Here is a 12,585-nt window from a genome sequence, read left to right on the forward strand (position 1 = left end):
TTAACACCAAGAAGATCTATTAAAACCATACAATTACATGGAAGTTAAATAACCTGCTCCTAAATGACTTTAGGAAAAAAAATAAATTTGATATCAAAATATTCTTTGAAACTAGTGAAAACAGAGAAGTAGCATATCAGAATCTTCAATGCCCAGACAGCAGTCTTCAGAGGAAAGCATATAGTGCTACATGCTTACAACAAGAAGTTAGAAAGGAAGGTGGCGCAAGACAGCAGAAAAGAAGGCTCCACCAATCAGAGGCGGTGGATCACCCGAGGTCAAGAGTTTGTGACCAGCTTGGCCAACATGATGAAACCCTGTCTCTACTAACAGATACAAAAAATTAGCCAGGCATGGTGGTGGGAATCTGTAATTCCAGCTATTTGGAGGCTGAGGCAGGAGAATTGCTTGAACCCGCTAGGCAGAGGTTGCAGTGAGCCAAGATCACGCCACTGCACTCCAACTTGGGTGACAGAGTGAGACTGCATCTAAAAAAAAAAGAATAACTTAAAAGAAATGATCTAACATTCCACCTTTAAAAACTAGAAAAATAAGAGCAAGCCAAACCCAAAATTAGAAGAAAATAAATAAAAAAAGAGAAGAAATAAATGTAATTGAAATAAAAAATAACAAATAATGAAATAAAAAGCTGTTTTTTAAAAAAGTTAAAAAATTGACAAATCTTTAGCTTAAATAACGAAGTGAAAAAGAGAAAAATCCAAATAAATAAAATAAGAAATGAGAAAGGAGACATTACAACTGATACTGCAGAAATTCAAAGGATTATCAGTGGCTACTGTGAGCAACTATATGCCAATAAATTGGAAAATCTAGAGGAAATGGACAGATTTCTAGATACATAAAATCTACCAAGACTGAACCAGGAAGAAATCCAAAACCTGAACAGACCAATAACAAGTAATGAGGTTGAAGCTGTAATAAAAACTCTCAGGACCTGATGGCTGGACTGCTGAATTTTACCAAACAGTTAAAGAAGAGTTAATACCAATCCTACTCAAACTATTCCAAAAAATAGAAGGGAAGAAATACCTTCAAACTCATTCTATAAGGCTGTTATTACTCTGATACCAAAACCAGACAAAGAAACATAAAAAAAAAAAAGGAAAGAAAACTACAGGGCAGTATCTCTGATGAATATTTATGCAAAAATCCTCAACAAACTACTAACAAACCAATTTCAACAATACATTAGAAAGATCATTCATCATGACCAAGTATAATTTATCCCTGTGATGCAAGGAAAGTTCAACATATGCAAATCAATCAATTTGATACATCATATCAATAAAATGAAGGATAAAACCAATATGATCATTTGAATTGATGCTGAAAAGCATCTAATAAAATTCAACATCTCTTTATCATAAAAACCTTCAAAAAACTGGGAAAAGATGAAACATAACTCAACATTATAAAAGCCACGTATGACAGAACCACAGTTAGTATCATATTGAAAATGTGAAAACAGAAAGCCTTTTCTCTTAGATGTGGAATACAACAAGAATGCACACTGCCATCACTGTTCTTCAACATAATACTGGAAGTCCTAGCTAGAGCACTTATAAAAGAGAAACATGTAAAGGGCATCCAAATTGGAAATGGAAAAGTGAAATTATCCTTTTTTGCAGGTGATATAATTTTATATTTGGAAAAACCTAAAGACTCCACTGGAAAACGATTAGAACTGATAAGGAAATTAAGTAAAGTTGCAGAATACAAAATCGAAATACAAAAATCAGTAGTATTTCTATATGCCAACATGAATGCTGTGAAAAAGAAATAAAAAAGTAATCCCATTGAAAATAGCCACACAAAATTAAGTACCTAGAAATTAACTTAACCAAAGAAGTGACAGATTTCTGTAATGAAAACCATAAAACACTGATGAAAATAATTGAAAAGACAACAAACATGGAAAAATATTCCATGCTCATGGATTGGGAAAATCAATATTGTTAAAATGTTCATACTACACAAAGCAATCTACACATTCCATGCAATTCCTATCAGATACTAATGACATTCTTCACAAAAATAGAGAAAAAAATCCTAAAATTTTTATGGAACCACAAAAGACCCAGAATTGCCAAAATTATCCTAGGTGAAGAGACCGAAACTGGAGGAATTATATTGCGTGACGTCAAATTATACTTTAGATGTATAGTAACCAAAACAGCATGGCACTGGCATAAGAAAAGGCACATAGACCAATGGAACAGAATAGAAAACATAGAAGCAAATACATACACCTACAGTGAACTAATTTTTGACAGATGCTAAGAACATACACCAAGGAAAAAAAGAAGTCTCTTTAATTAATGGAACTCATAAATTAACTGGATATTCATATGCAGAAAAATGAAAGTAACCCCAATCTATCACCATATACAAAAATAAAATCAAAATGGATTAAAGACTTAAATCTATGACTTAAAACAACTATGAAACTGCTACAATAAATCATTGGGAAAAATATTCAGGACATTGGTCTGGGCAGAGATTTCTTGAGCAATACGCCACAAGCACAGGCAACCAAAGCAAAAATGAACAAATGAGATAATATCAAGTTAAAAAGCTTCTGCACAGCAAAGGATACAATCAACAAAGTGAAGATACAACCTACAGAATGGGAGCAAATATTTGCAAACTACTCACCTGACAAGGGATTAATAATCAGGATAAATAAGGAGCTCAAACAACTCTATAGGAAAAAGTCTAATAATCTGATTTTTAAAATGGGCAACAGGTTAGAATAGACATTTCTCAAAAGAAGATATACAAATGGCAAACGGGCATATAAAATGGTGCTTAACGTCATTGATCATCAGAGAAATGTAAAAACTACAGTGAGATATTATCTCAACCCAGTTAAAATGGCTTATATTCAAAATACGGGCAATAACAAATGCTGGTGAGGATGTGAAGAAAAGGGAACCCTTGTATACCGTTGGTGGGAATGTAAATTAGTACAACCACTATGGAGAACAGTTTGGAGTGTCCTCAAAAACTAAGAATTGAGCTACTATATGATCCAGCAATCCCATTCCTGGATATATACCCAAAAGAAAGGAAATCAGTATATCAAAGAGCTATCTGACTCCTGTGTTTGTTGCAGCAGTGTTTACAATAGCTAGAAGTTGGAAGCTACCTAAGGGTCCATCGACAGATGATTGGATAAAGAAAATGTGGTACATATACACAATGGAGTACCATTCAGCCATATAAAAGAATGGATCCAGTCATTTTCAACAACATGGATGGAACTAGAAGTCACTATGTTAAGTGAAATAAGCCAGGCACAGAAAGACAAGCATCACATGTCCTCACTTATTTGTGGGATCTAAAAATCAAAGCAATTAAACTCATGGAAGTAAAAAGTACAAACATGGTACCAGATACTGTGAAGTGTAATGGGGGCCTGGGATTAAGATTAACATTTCATTTCAGTGTTGCATTGAACATACTCATCCACCTGTCTATTAAGTGTTAACTCAATAAAAATTCTTAAAATTCTTAAGTCCAAAATATGGTCTCAGGTCCCAATACGAAAAAGTAAAAATATCCATTTATCTCCACTGTCTCTGAAAAATGCAGGCCTCTATCTTTAGGCTGTCTCACTTTAGGTAGAACATTTTAGTAAACTGTGGTTTTAACCCCTTTTCGCCCCGGTATTTTAGCCCAAGCTCCTTAGGATGTGGGTTCATTCAGTTATTTTGTCCTCTAGAGGCAAAGTACTTGTAAGAAAAAAATCTTTGGGCCATAATTGAAAATTTCCTACTTTCTTTCTTTATTTTTAAAGACAGGTTCTCACTCTCTTGCCCAGGCTGTAGTGCAGTGCATAATCATAGCTCACTGCAGCCTCAAACTCCTGGGCTCAAGTGATTCTCACACCTCAGTCTCCTGATTAGCTGGGACTATAAGCACACGCCAATATAGCTGGCTATTTTTTAAAAAATATTTTTTTTGTAGAGATGGGCTTTCACTATGTTGCCCATGCTGGTCTTGAACTCCTGGACTCAAGCGATCCTTCAACCTTGGCATCCCGAAGTGGTTGGATTACAGGCATGAGCCATCACCTCCAGACTTGAAATTTTCTTGATTTATTTTGTGACATACCCTCCTTATATTGTTTCCCTATGTATGGAAGCTGACTGCTTTATTCAGCAATTAGACACTAAAACATCTTAAATATTTTAATTATCTGAATTTAAATAATTTAAAGTTTAAAATGCTCCTTTGCCTATTAAGTGCAAATTTCTGAAAAATGAGTGCTCAACATTCTGATTTTAGCTTTTTAAAATCAAATGATTGAGATGAATTAAATCATAAGCCTATTATTTTCATCCGTTTTATGAAAATGTAAAATAATAGTACCATTTTAATTTTACCTAATAAAGATAATCAAATGCAGGAATGCTTTATCAGAAATAGCATGAGTTTTATACTTTTAAACAATTAGATTTAAATTCCCAATTGACAATGCATACTCTTGAATAAATTTACTTTCTGTGATCTGAAACAAATTATGTAGCCTTTCTGAATCTCTATTTTCTCATACGAATAATAAAATCATATTTTTTTAACACATAAGAGTGGTCAGTGAGAGCACTAAATGAGATTTTACATAGAAAAACAAACACTGTTGGAAACATAGTAGATGGTCAATAAATGTTTCTTTTATTTTCAACATTGCATTTCTGACAGTAAAAAATATATTGATAGTATAAATGAAGACAATTTGTTTGCTGCACTAAAGAACGTAAAGCAACACACTTGTTCACATCCCATGTCCCTCTCAGCAAATAAACTCATTCCTTGAAAAAAACGTATAATACACAAGAGGTAAATTTAAATAGACAGTACATTATGCCACTCCAATTACCAAAGGGATTGAGAAGCCTGCTAGAGGGTTTGTGCTCTCTAAATATAAAATGGTTATTGTTTTCTATAACTATGTATTCTTTAGTTTATCAGTTCCAAAAAAGTAGGGCTAAGAAAAATTAATTTCTCTGAGTTATTCTTTCATGATTTTCCTGAATCCAGAAGGCAAGAAACAGCAGCTGCAGTATTCATTAGTGCTTTAGGCAGAGTTGGTATTATGTGAAGTTGGAAGAGCAATGAGTAGAAGTAAATCCAGTTTTCCTAGTGGGGCTTATGGTAACTGAAATAGAAATCAGCTCAATTCCAGATAGGACATGCTAATGAATCTGATTTCTAAAGCTCATGCTGATAATAAATCATTATTTTATAGAGATCATTGCAATTTACCTATTGTTTTCTTATTTTTACCTCCATTTAGGTAAAACAGCCAAGGACTCAAGAAACAACGATTTTCATAATTAACCAGATAATTTAAGCTAGTATTCCTATTTTGTAATTAGGTAGACACTCATCGTAATTTTCTTGATGCTTTTACCTAATACCTGAATATACTTAAGCTTACAAATTAGCAGCTTTCAAGGTGCTTAGCATATTTTTCATGTAACATTTGATATTTTTAAAGCATTTCTAATAAAAAACTTTGAAAACTGTCTTTGAAATGTTAGCACAAGTATTATGTATCCATTTAACATAAGACAAAGTTGAAATTCATTATTTATGTAACTTACCTAAAAATTCCTACCCAGAAATTTATTGACCTAGATTTTAAAACCACATTCCTACTCCAGTATTATATTTATTGAAAAATATGTTATATAGTGTATTCTTACAATAAATTAAGCTACAGAAAATAAAATGTTATCAAGAAAATCAAAAGGAAGAAAAAATACATTTACTGTACTGCATTTATTGATACTGTACATTTATATCCTCTGTTTACAAGAAGATTCGTCTGTCTGAAATGGCAAGCAATTACAGCTACACATCTCAATCTATGGTACATATTAAGCAATTCTACTTTTTTTGTAATGTCATGACTTTTCTCTGCTTCGTGGGAGCACTTTCAGCACCAATAGTGCTTTGTATGGGTCCCAAGATGTTATTCAAGGTTTATGGTATTGCACGAAACACGGTGAAAAATACACAAGAAGCTCGAGAGAGCACTTTTTACTGTGATGTGCAATTTACTGGAGAGACAAGTGCTCACACGGAGGTGATCAGCATGAAAGGCGTTTTAAGCAGATACTCACACTTGAGCTTACCGCAATAGCAGCAGGAGATGGCTACAAAATTATTTTAGTAGTACTGTGTTGACTGCAGTTAATTTCATGCAGTTATAATTAATGCTGCATCTTTACATTTATTTACCTTTCTCTTGACTGTTAACGTACAGTCAAGGCTGTACATAACTTGGCTGTTATGTACAGCCTGTGTGTGCATACATTTTGATAAATTTTTACTATTTACAGTAGATTTGTTTATAGTTTTTGGCAATAAATTCAATAATAGACTTTATCTACATATATTTTATGCATTCATGACATATCTAAATTTTTCATAATTTTCTCAATATTTCTTGGCCACATAGTTTATCTGTAAGTTTTTCAAATTATTCTAAATCCCCACAAAATATTCCAATTCATTTATTGAAAAAAATCCTATGATTGTGTCCACACAGTTCCAACCTGTGTTATTAAAGGCTACACTATACTTTTGGGGAGAAAAAATAAGTCAATGAAAAATACATTGGAATAAGTTGGTTCTTTTGCCTTTGTTTTTCAATCATTTAATCTCCTATCTTTGTATGCAGGAGAACATAAGACAAAACAGGAAAACAGAAACTAGCGAATGTTAAAATTTGAAAATACTATGTAGCAGAACTATCTAGCAGATCTTTATCAAGCACCTATGATATATGAGGTACTATACTAAATGCTGGTGAATCAGTTAAAGCCAGTCAGAACCCAAGCTCTATGTAACAATATGTAGAAAAAAATAATAGACTATGTTTACTGGCTCAAGACCAAGAAGAGAGAATGACACATGACATGTTATAGATTTCTCTTTGACTGGAATCCAAATGCCGCAATTTTGTAGTACATATTCTTTAGCCATGAACAGTTGCCATTGTTTAGACAACATTGGTTTAAACAAACATATACAGTTGTCTTTCTCCTCAAAAGTCTGACAGTTTATTCTGTTTTTTAAAAAATTTTTCTATTTCCATAGGTTATTGGGGAACAGGTGGTGTTTGGTTACATTAATAAATTCTTTAGTGGTGACTTGTGAGCTTTTGGTGCACCCATCACCCGAGCAGTATACACTGCACTCAATTCGCAGTCTTTTATCCCTCGCCCCCTTCCCACCCTTTCCTCCTGAGTCCCCATAGTCCATTGTGTCATTCTTTTGCCTTTACATCCTCACAGCTTAGCTTCCACTTATGAGTGAGAACATACGGTGTTTGGTTTTCCATTCCTGAGTTACTTCACTTAGAATAATAGCCTCCAATCTCATCCAGGTTGCTGCAAATGCCATTAGTTCATTCCTTTCTATGGCTGAGTAGTATTCCATTGTATACACATACCACAGTTTATTTATCCACTGGTTGATTGATGGGCATTTGTGTCAGGTCCACATTTTTGCAATTGTGAATTGTGCTGCTATAAACATGTATAAAATGTTAACTATGAATATCCAAAAACAGTGTACCTGATTTCTCAAACTCAGTTTTCTTTGAAATTCTTTCAGAAGAATGGTGTCCTATGAAACAAATTTTGGTTGAGTCTTATCTGTAACATTTCTTTTACCAAACTTGTTTGAATCTTATTACTCAGCCCTAGGTCTTTCTTCTCACACCAGTTTTACTGGATTCCTAAAATTAGTTATCACCTATCCAGAAATTATTATGTTTTCTTACTTACGTTCACAATGTCATTTTGAAAAGAGCAAACTGGGCCGGGCACAGTGGCTCACGCCTGTAATCCCAGCACTTTGGGAGGCCGAGGCAGGCGGATTAGCCAGGCGAGGTGGCGGGCGCCTGTAGTCCCAGCTACTCGGGAGGCTGAGGCAGGAGAATGGCATGAACCCGGGGGGCGGAGTCTGCAGTGAGCCAAGATCGCGCAACTGCTGCTTTCCAGCCTCGGCAACAGGGAGACTCTGTCCCCCCCCCCAAAAAAAAAAAAAAGAAAAAGAAAGGATAAGAGCAAACTGGTAAAACATATAGATGGCATTTTCAAAACAGATTAAAATTCTTTAGTATACATTTTTTCACTTAATGATAAGAACAATTCAAAATATATCCTGGTTAACTTCTTTATTTCTATTATAACTTTGTTGAATAAAATAAATATTTACTCTGGCATTGCCTATTTCAATATGGTATGTTACTTTGTAAATTGAAAAATAAACAAAGAACTTTATTAATGTAATTTAGGGTAGCTGAGTAGTTTTCAAAGAGGATTCAATATTTACATATAAATATTTTACAATTTCGAAGCAAATTTTAATACTATTTTTTAAAAAAACTTATGCTTTTACAAACTCTGAGCTAATCTGCAGTGGAATGATTGAGGCATAATTGCTTCTCTTTCCTATAGCCGTCTTGTATTAGTTCATTTTCACATTGCTGATAAACATACCTGAGACCGGATAATTTATAAAGGAAATATTTTTAATGGAGTCACAGTTTCATTTGGCTGGGGAGGCCTCACTATCATGGCAGGCAATGAAGGAAGAGCAAAGGCACATTTTACATGGCAGCTGGCAAAGAAAGAATGAGAACCAAGTGAAGGAAGTTTTCACTTATAAAATGATCAGATCTCATAAGACATATTCACTACTATGAGAGGATTATGGGGGAAACATCCCATGCCCCATGATTCAGTTATCTCATACTGGGTCCCTCCCACAACAGATGGGCATTATGGGAGCTAAAATTCAAGATGAGATTTGGGTGGGGACACAGCCAAATCATATCACCTCTACTTTTAATAAATGAACTAAGTGCTGTTTACTATACTTGGATATTCATTATTGTTACTTTCATATGTTATTCCTCCATAGTTTTATTTTACATACTGTTATGGCGTTATTTTATTATGGTTTTTGCTATCTCACTATCCCTTACCCATGGGTTGCTGCAACTGACTGAAGATTTAGAAAATAGAAATACAGAATTAATTATTTTTTACTCTGCCAATAAAGCCATCATGAAAAAAAATAATAAGGGAGGGTGCTCCAGCCCATTTACTGAGTGACCGGAAAGGCTGCCAGTTTTGAGTAGGGTCCAGAACAGGAGAAAGCTCTGCAATAGGTCCAGACTGCTGTGCAAGCTGCTCTGCCACTTGGGCCATATGACCTAGCAGATCCAATGGTGCTTGAGGTGTCAGCAGCAGATAGGGATACTGTTTGGAGCCTTTGGCAGCTGCCCATAGGTGAATCACAGCTAAGGCCTCTAGGATTTTGGAGCAAGACGCTGTCATCTTCTGCAGATAACTACTCTACTTTTGAGAGACAGCTCTTGGTTTGTTACTGGGCTTTTGTAGAAACTGAACGTTTGACTATGGGTCATCAAGTCACCATGCAACCTGAACTGCCTATCATGAACTGGTGCTTTCTGACCCATCTAGCCATAAAGTTGAGCATGCACAGCAGCATTTCATGGTCAAATGGAAGTGGTATATACATGATCAGGCTCAAGCAGGTCCTGAAGGCATAAGTAAGTTACATGAGGAAGTGGCTCAAATGCCCATGGTCTCCACTCCTGCCACCCTGCCTTCTCTACCCCAGCCTGCACTGAGGGCTTCATGGGGAGTTCCCTATGATTAGTTGACAGAGGAAGGGAAGACAAGGGTCTGGTTCACAGATGGTTCCACACGATATGCAGGTACCACTCGAAAATGGACAACTGCAGCACTACAGCCCCTTTCTAGGACATCCCCGAAGGAGAAGAGTGAAGGGAAATCTTCCCAGTGGGCAGAACATTGAGCAATGCACCTGGTCATGCACTTTGCATTGAAGGAGAAATGGTCAGCTGTGCGATTACCTACTGATTCATTGGCTGTAGCCAATGGTATGGCTGGATGGTCAGGGTCTTGGAAGGAGCATGATTGGAAAATTGGTGACAAAGAAATTTGGAGAAGGGGTATGTGGAGAGACCTCCTTGAGTGGTCAAAAACTGAAGATATTTGTATTTCATGTGAATGCTCACCAAAGGGCAACTTCAGCAGAAGAGGAATTTAACAATCAAGTAGATAGGATTACTCTTTCTGTGGACGCCACTCAGCTTTCTTTCCCAGTCACTCTTGTCATCACCCAATGGGTCCATGAACAAAGTGGCCATGGTGTCAGGATGGAGATTACACATGGGCTTAGCAGCATGGACTTCCACTCACCAAGGATGACCTGGCTACTGCCACCACTGAATGCTCAAGTTGCCAGTAGCAGAGATCAACAATGAGCCCTCATTTGACACCATTCCTCAGGGTGACCAGCCAGCTACTTGGTGGCAGGTTGATTATATTGGGCCTCTTCCATCATGGAAAGGGCAATGGTTTGTCCTCACTGGAGTAGACACTTCCTCCGGATATGGGTTTGCCTATCCTGCACTCAATGCTTCTTCCAAGACTAATGTCTTATCACATAAGGGATGCGTTATCACTCACAGAATGCCTTATCCACCGCCACGGTATTCCAGAGAGCATTGCCTTTTCAGGGCTGGGGCACAGTTCTCCAGGAGGCTGTGTATGCTCTGAATCAGCATTCAATATGTGAAAGGAAATTATCTTGGGACCCCAATATCACTAAGGAAAACTCAAGCTGAAACTGCTTAGGCCAACGCTGCCTCCCATTCTACTCAGTTATCCCTCTGCTCACTGAGATAGATGCATATCTGATTTGCCTCCTTTGGAAAGGCTAATCAGAAACTTAAAAAAAAAAAAAAAATGTAACCATTTATGTATCACCTAAACGTGACCTGGAAGCTCCCTCCCTGAGCCTTCCTGCCTTTGCTTCAAGTTGTCCTGCCTTTCCAGACAGAACCAATGTACTTCTTACTTACATTGATTGATGTCTCATGTCTCCCAAAAATGTATAAAACTAAGCTGTGCCACACCCACCTCGGGCACATGTCCTCAGGACTTCCTGAGACTGTATCATGGGTGCGTCCTCAACCTTGGCCAAATAAAATTTCTAAATTAACTTAGACTTGTCTCAAATTTTCAGGTACTGTTTCTCCCACAGCCAGGACTCATGGGTCCAGGAATCAAGGGGTGGAAGTGGAAGTGGCACCCCTCACCATCACCCCAGTGACCCACTAGCAAAATTTTTGCTTCCTCTTCCTTCAGCGTTACCTTCTGCTGGCCTAGAGGCCTTAGTTCCAGAGGGAAGAATGCTGCCGCCAGGAGACACAACAAAGATTCCATTAAACTGGAGGTTAAGATTGCCACCTGGACACTTTGAGCTCCTCCTACTCAAGTCAACAGGCTAAGAAGGGCGTTACAGTGCTGGCTGGGGCGATTGACCTGGACTATCAAGATGAAGTCAGTTTACTACTCCACAACAGAGGTAAGGGAGAGTATGTATGGAATACGGGAGATCTCTTAGGGCATCTCTTATTATTCCCATGCCCTGTCATTAAAGTCAATGGGAAACTACAACAACCCAGTCCAGGAAGGACTAAAAATGGTCCAGACCTTTCAGGAATGAAGGTTTGGGTTACTCCACCAGGAAAAGAGAAAAAAAAAAAAAAACACGACCTGCTGAGGTGCTTGCTGAAGCCAAAGGCAATACAGAGTGGGTAGTAGAAGAAGGTAGTCATCAATACCAGCTACAACCTTGTGCCCAGTTGCAGAAATGGGACTGTAATTGTCATGAATATTTCCTCCTCCTTTTTTTAAAAACATATTTGTGCATGTATACACTTGTACTAAGAAAATATCTTCATTTCCGTTTTCCTTTATCATATGACATAGATTTATTGACTTCATATCAGCATTTAAGTATTGTTAACTTTATGTAATAGCATTTGGGTTGGGTGGGGATTGGTGCTTTTCTGGTTATACAAATGATAGTTGTATTATATTGGGTATAATTGTTACCTTACTTTTGCCTTTATTTGAAGATTATGTATGATCTCAGGAGATGTGTATGGGTTCAAATTGACAAGGGGTGGACTTGTGATTGTTAATATTGAATGTCAACTCGATTTGGTTGAAGAAGGCAAATTGTCATTGTTAGGTGTGTCTGTGAGGGTGTTGCCAAAGAATAGTAACAGTTGAGTCAGTGGACTGGGAGAGGCAGACCCACCTTTATTAATGTGGGTGAGCACCATCTAATCACCTGCCAGCGCAGCTAGAATTAAGCAGGCAGAAGAAGTTGGAAGTACTAGACTTGCTGAGTCTTCTGGCCTGCACCTTCCTCCTGTGCTGGATGCGTCCTGCCCTGGAACATCAGACTCCAAGTTCTTTAGCTTTTAGACTCTTGGACTTAAACCAGTAATTTTCCAGGTGCTCTCGGGCCTTCAGCCACAGACTGAAGCCTGCACTGTATGCTTCTCTGCTTTTGAGATTTTGAGATTCAGATTGGCTTCCTTGCTCCTCACCTTGCAGACAGCCTATCGTGGGACTTCACCTTGTGATCGTGTGAGTGAATACTCCTTAATAAACTCCCTTTTGTATGCATCTA

General features: G+C 37.1%; 2 long non-coding RNA genes across 2 annotated transcripts in view; one reads left to right on the forward strand and one right to left on the reverse strand.

Moving 5' to 3' along the window:
• LOC134808627 (uncharacterized) overlaps positions 1–5,468 on the forward strand; it is a 214,320-nt gene extending 208,852 nt beyond the window's left edge. Inside the window, exon 3 of the long non-coding RNA XR_010151994.1 lies at positions 5,321–5,468. This is a non-coding gene — a long non-coding RNA (uncharacterized LOC134808627). The remainder of the gene's footprint in view (positions 1–5,320) is intronic.
• LOC104003192 (uncharacterized) overlaps positions 1–12,585 on the reverse strand; it is a 58,164-nt gene that overhangs the window by 24,686 nt on the left and 20,893 nt on the right. The window lies entirely within an intron of this gene.

This window comes from Pan troglodytes, chromosome 17 (assembly GCF_028858775.2).
Source record: "Pan troglodytes isolate AG18354 chromosome 17, NHGRI_mPanTro3-v2.0_pri, whole genome shotgun sequence".
Taxonomy (NCBI): Eukaryota; Metazoa; Chordata; class Mammalia; order Primates; family Hominidae; genus Pan; species Pan troglodytes.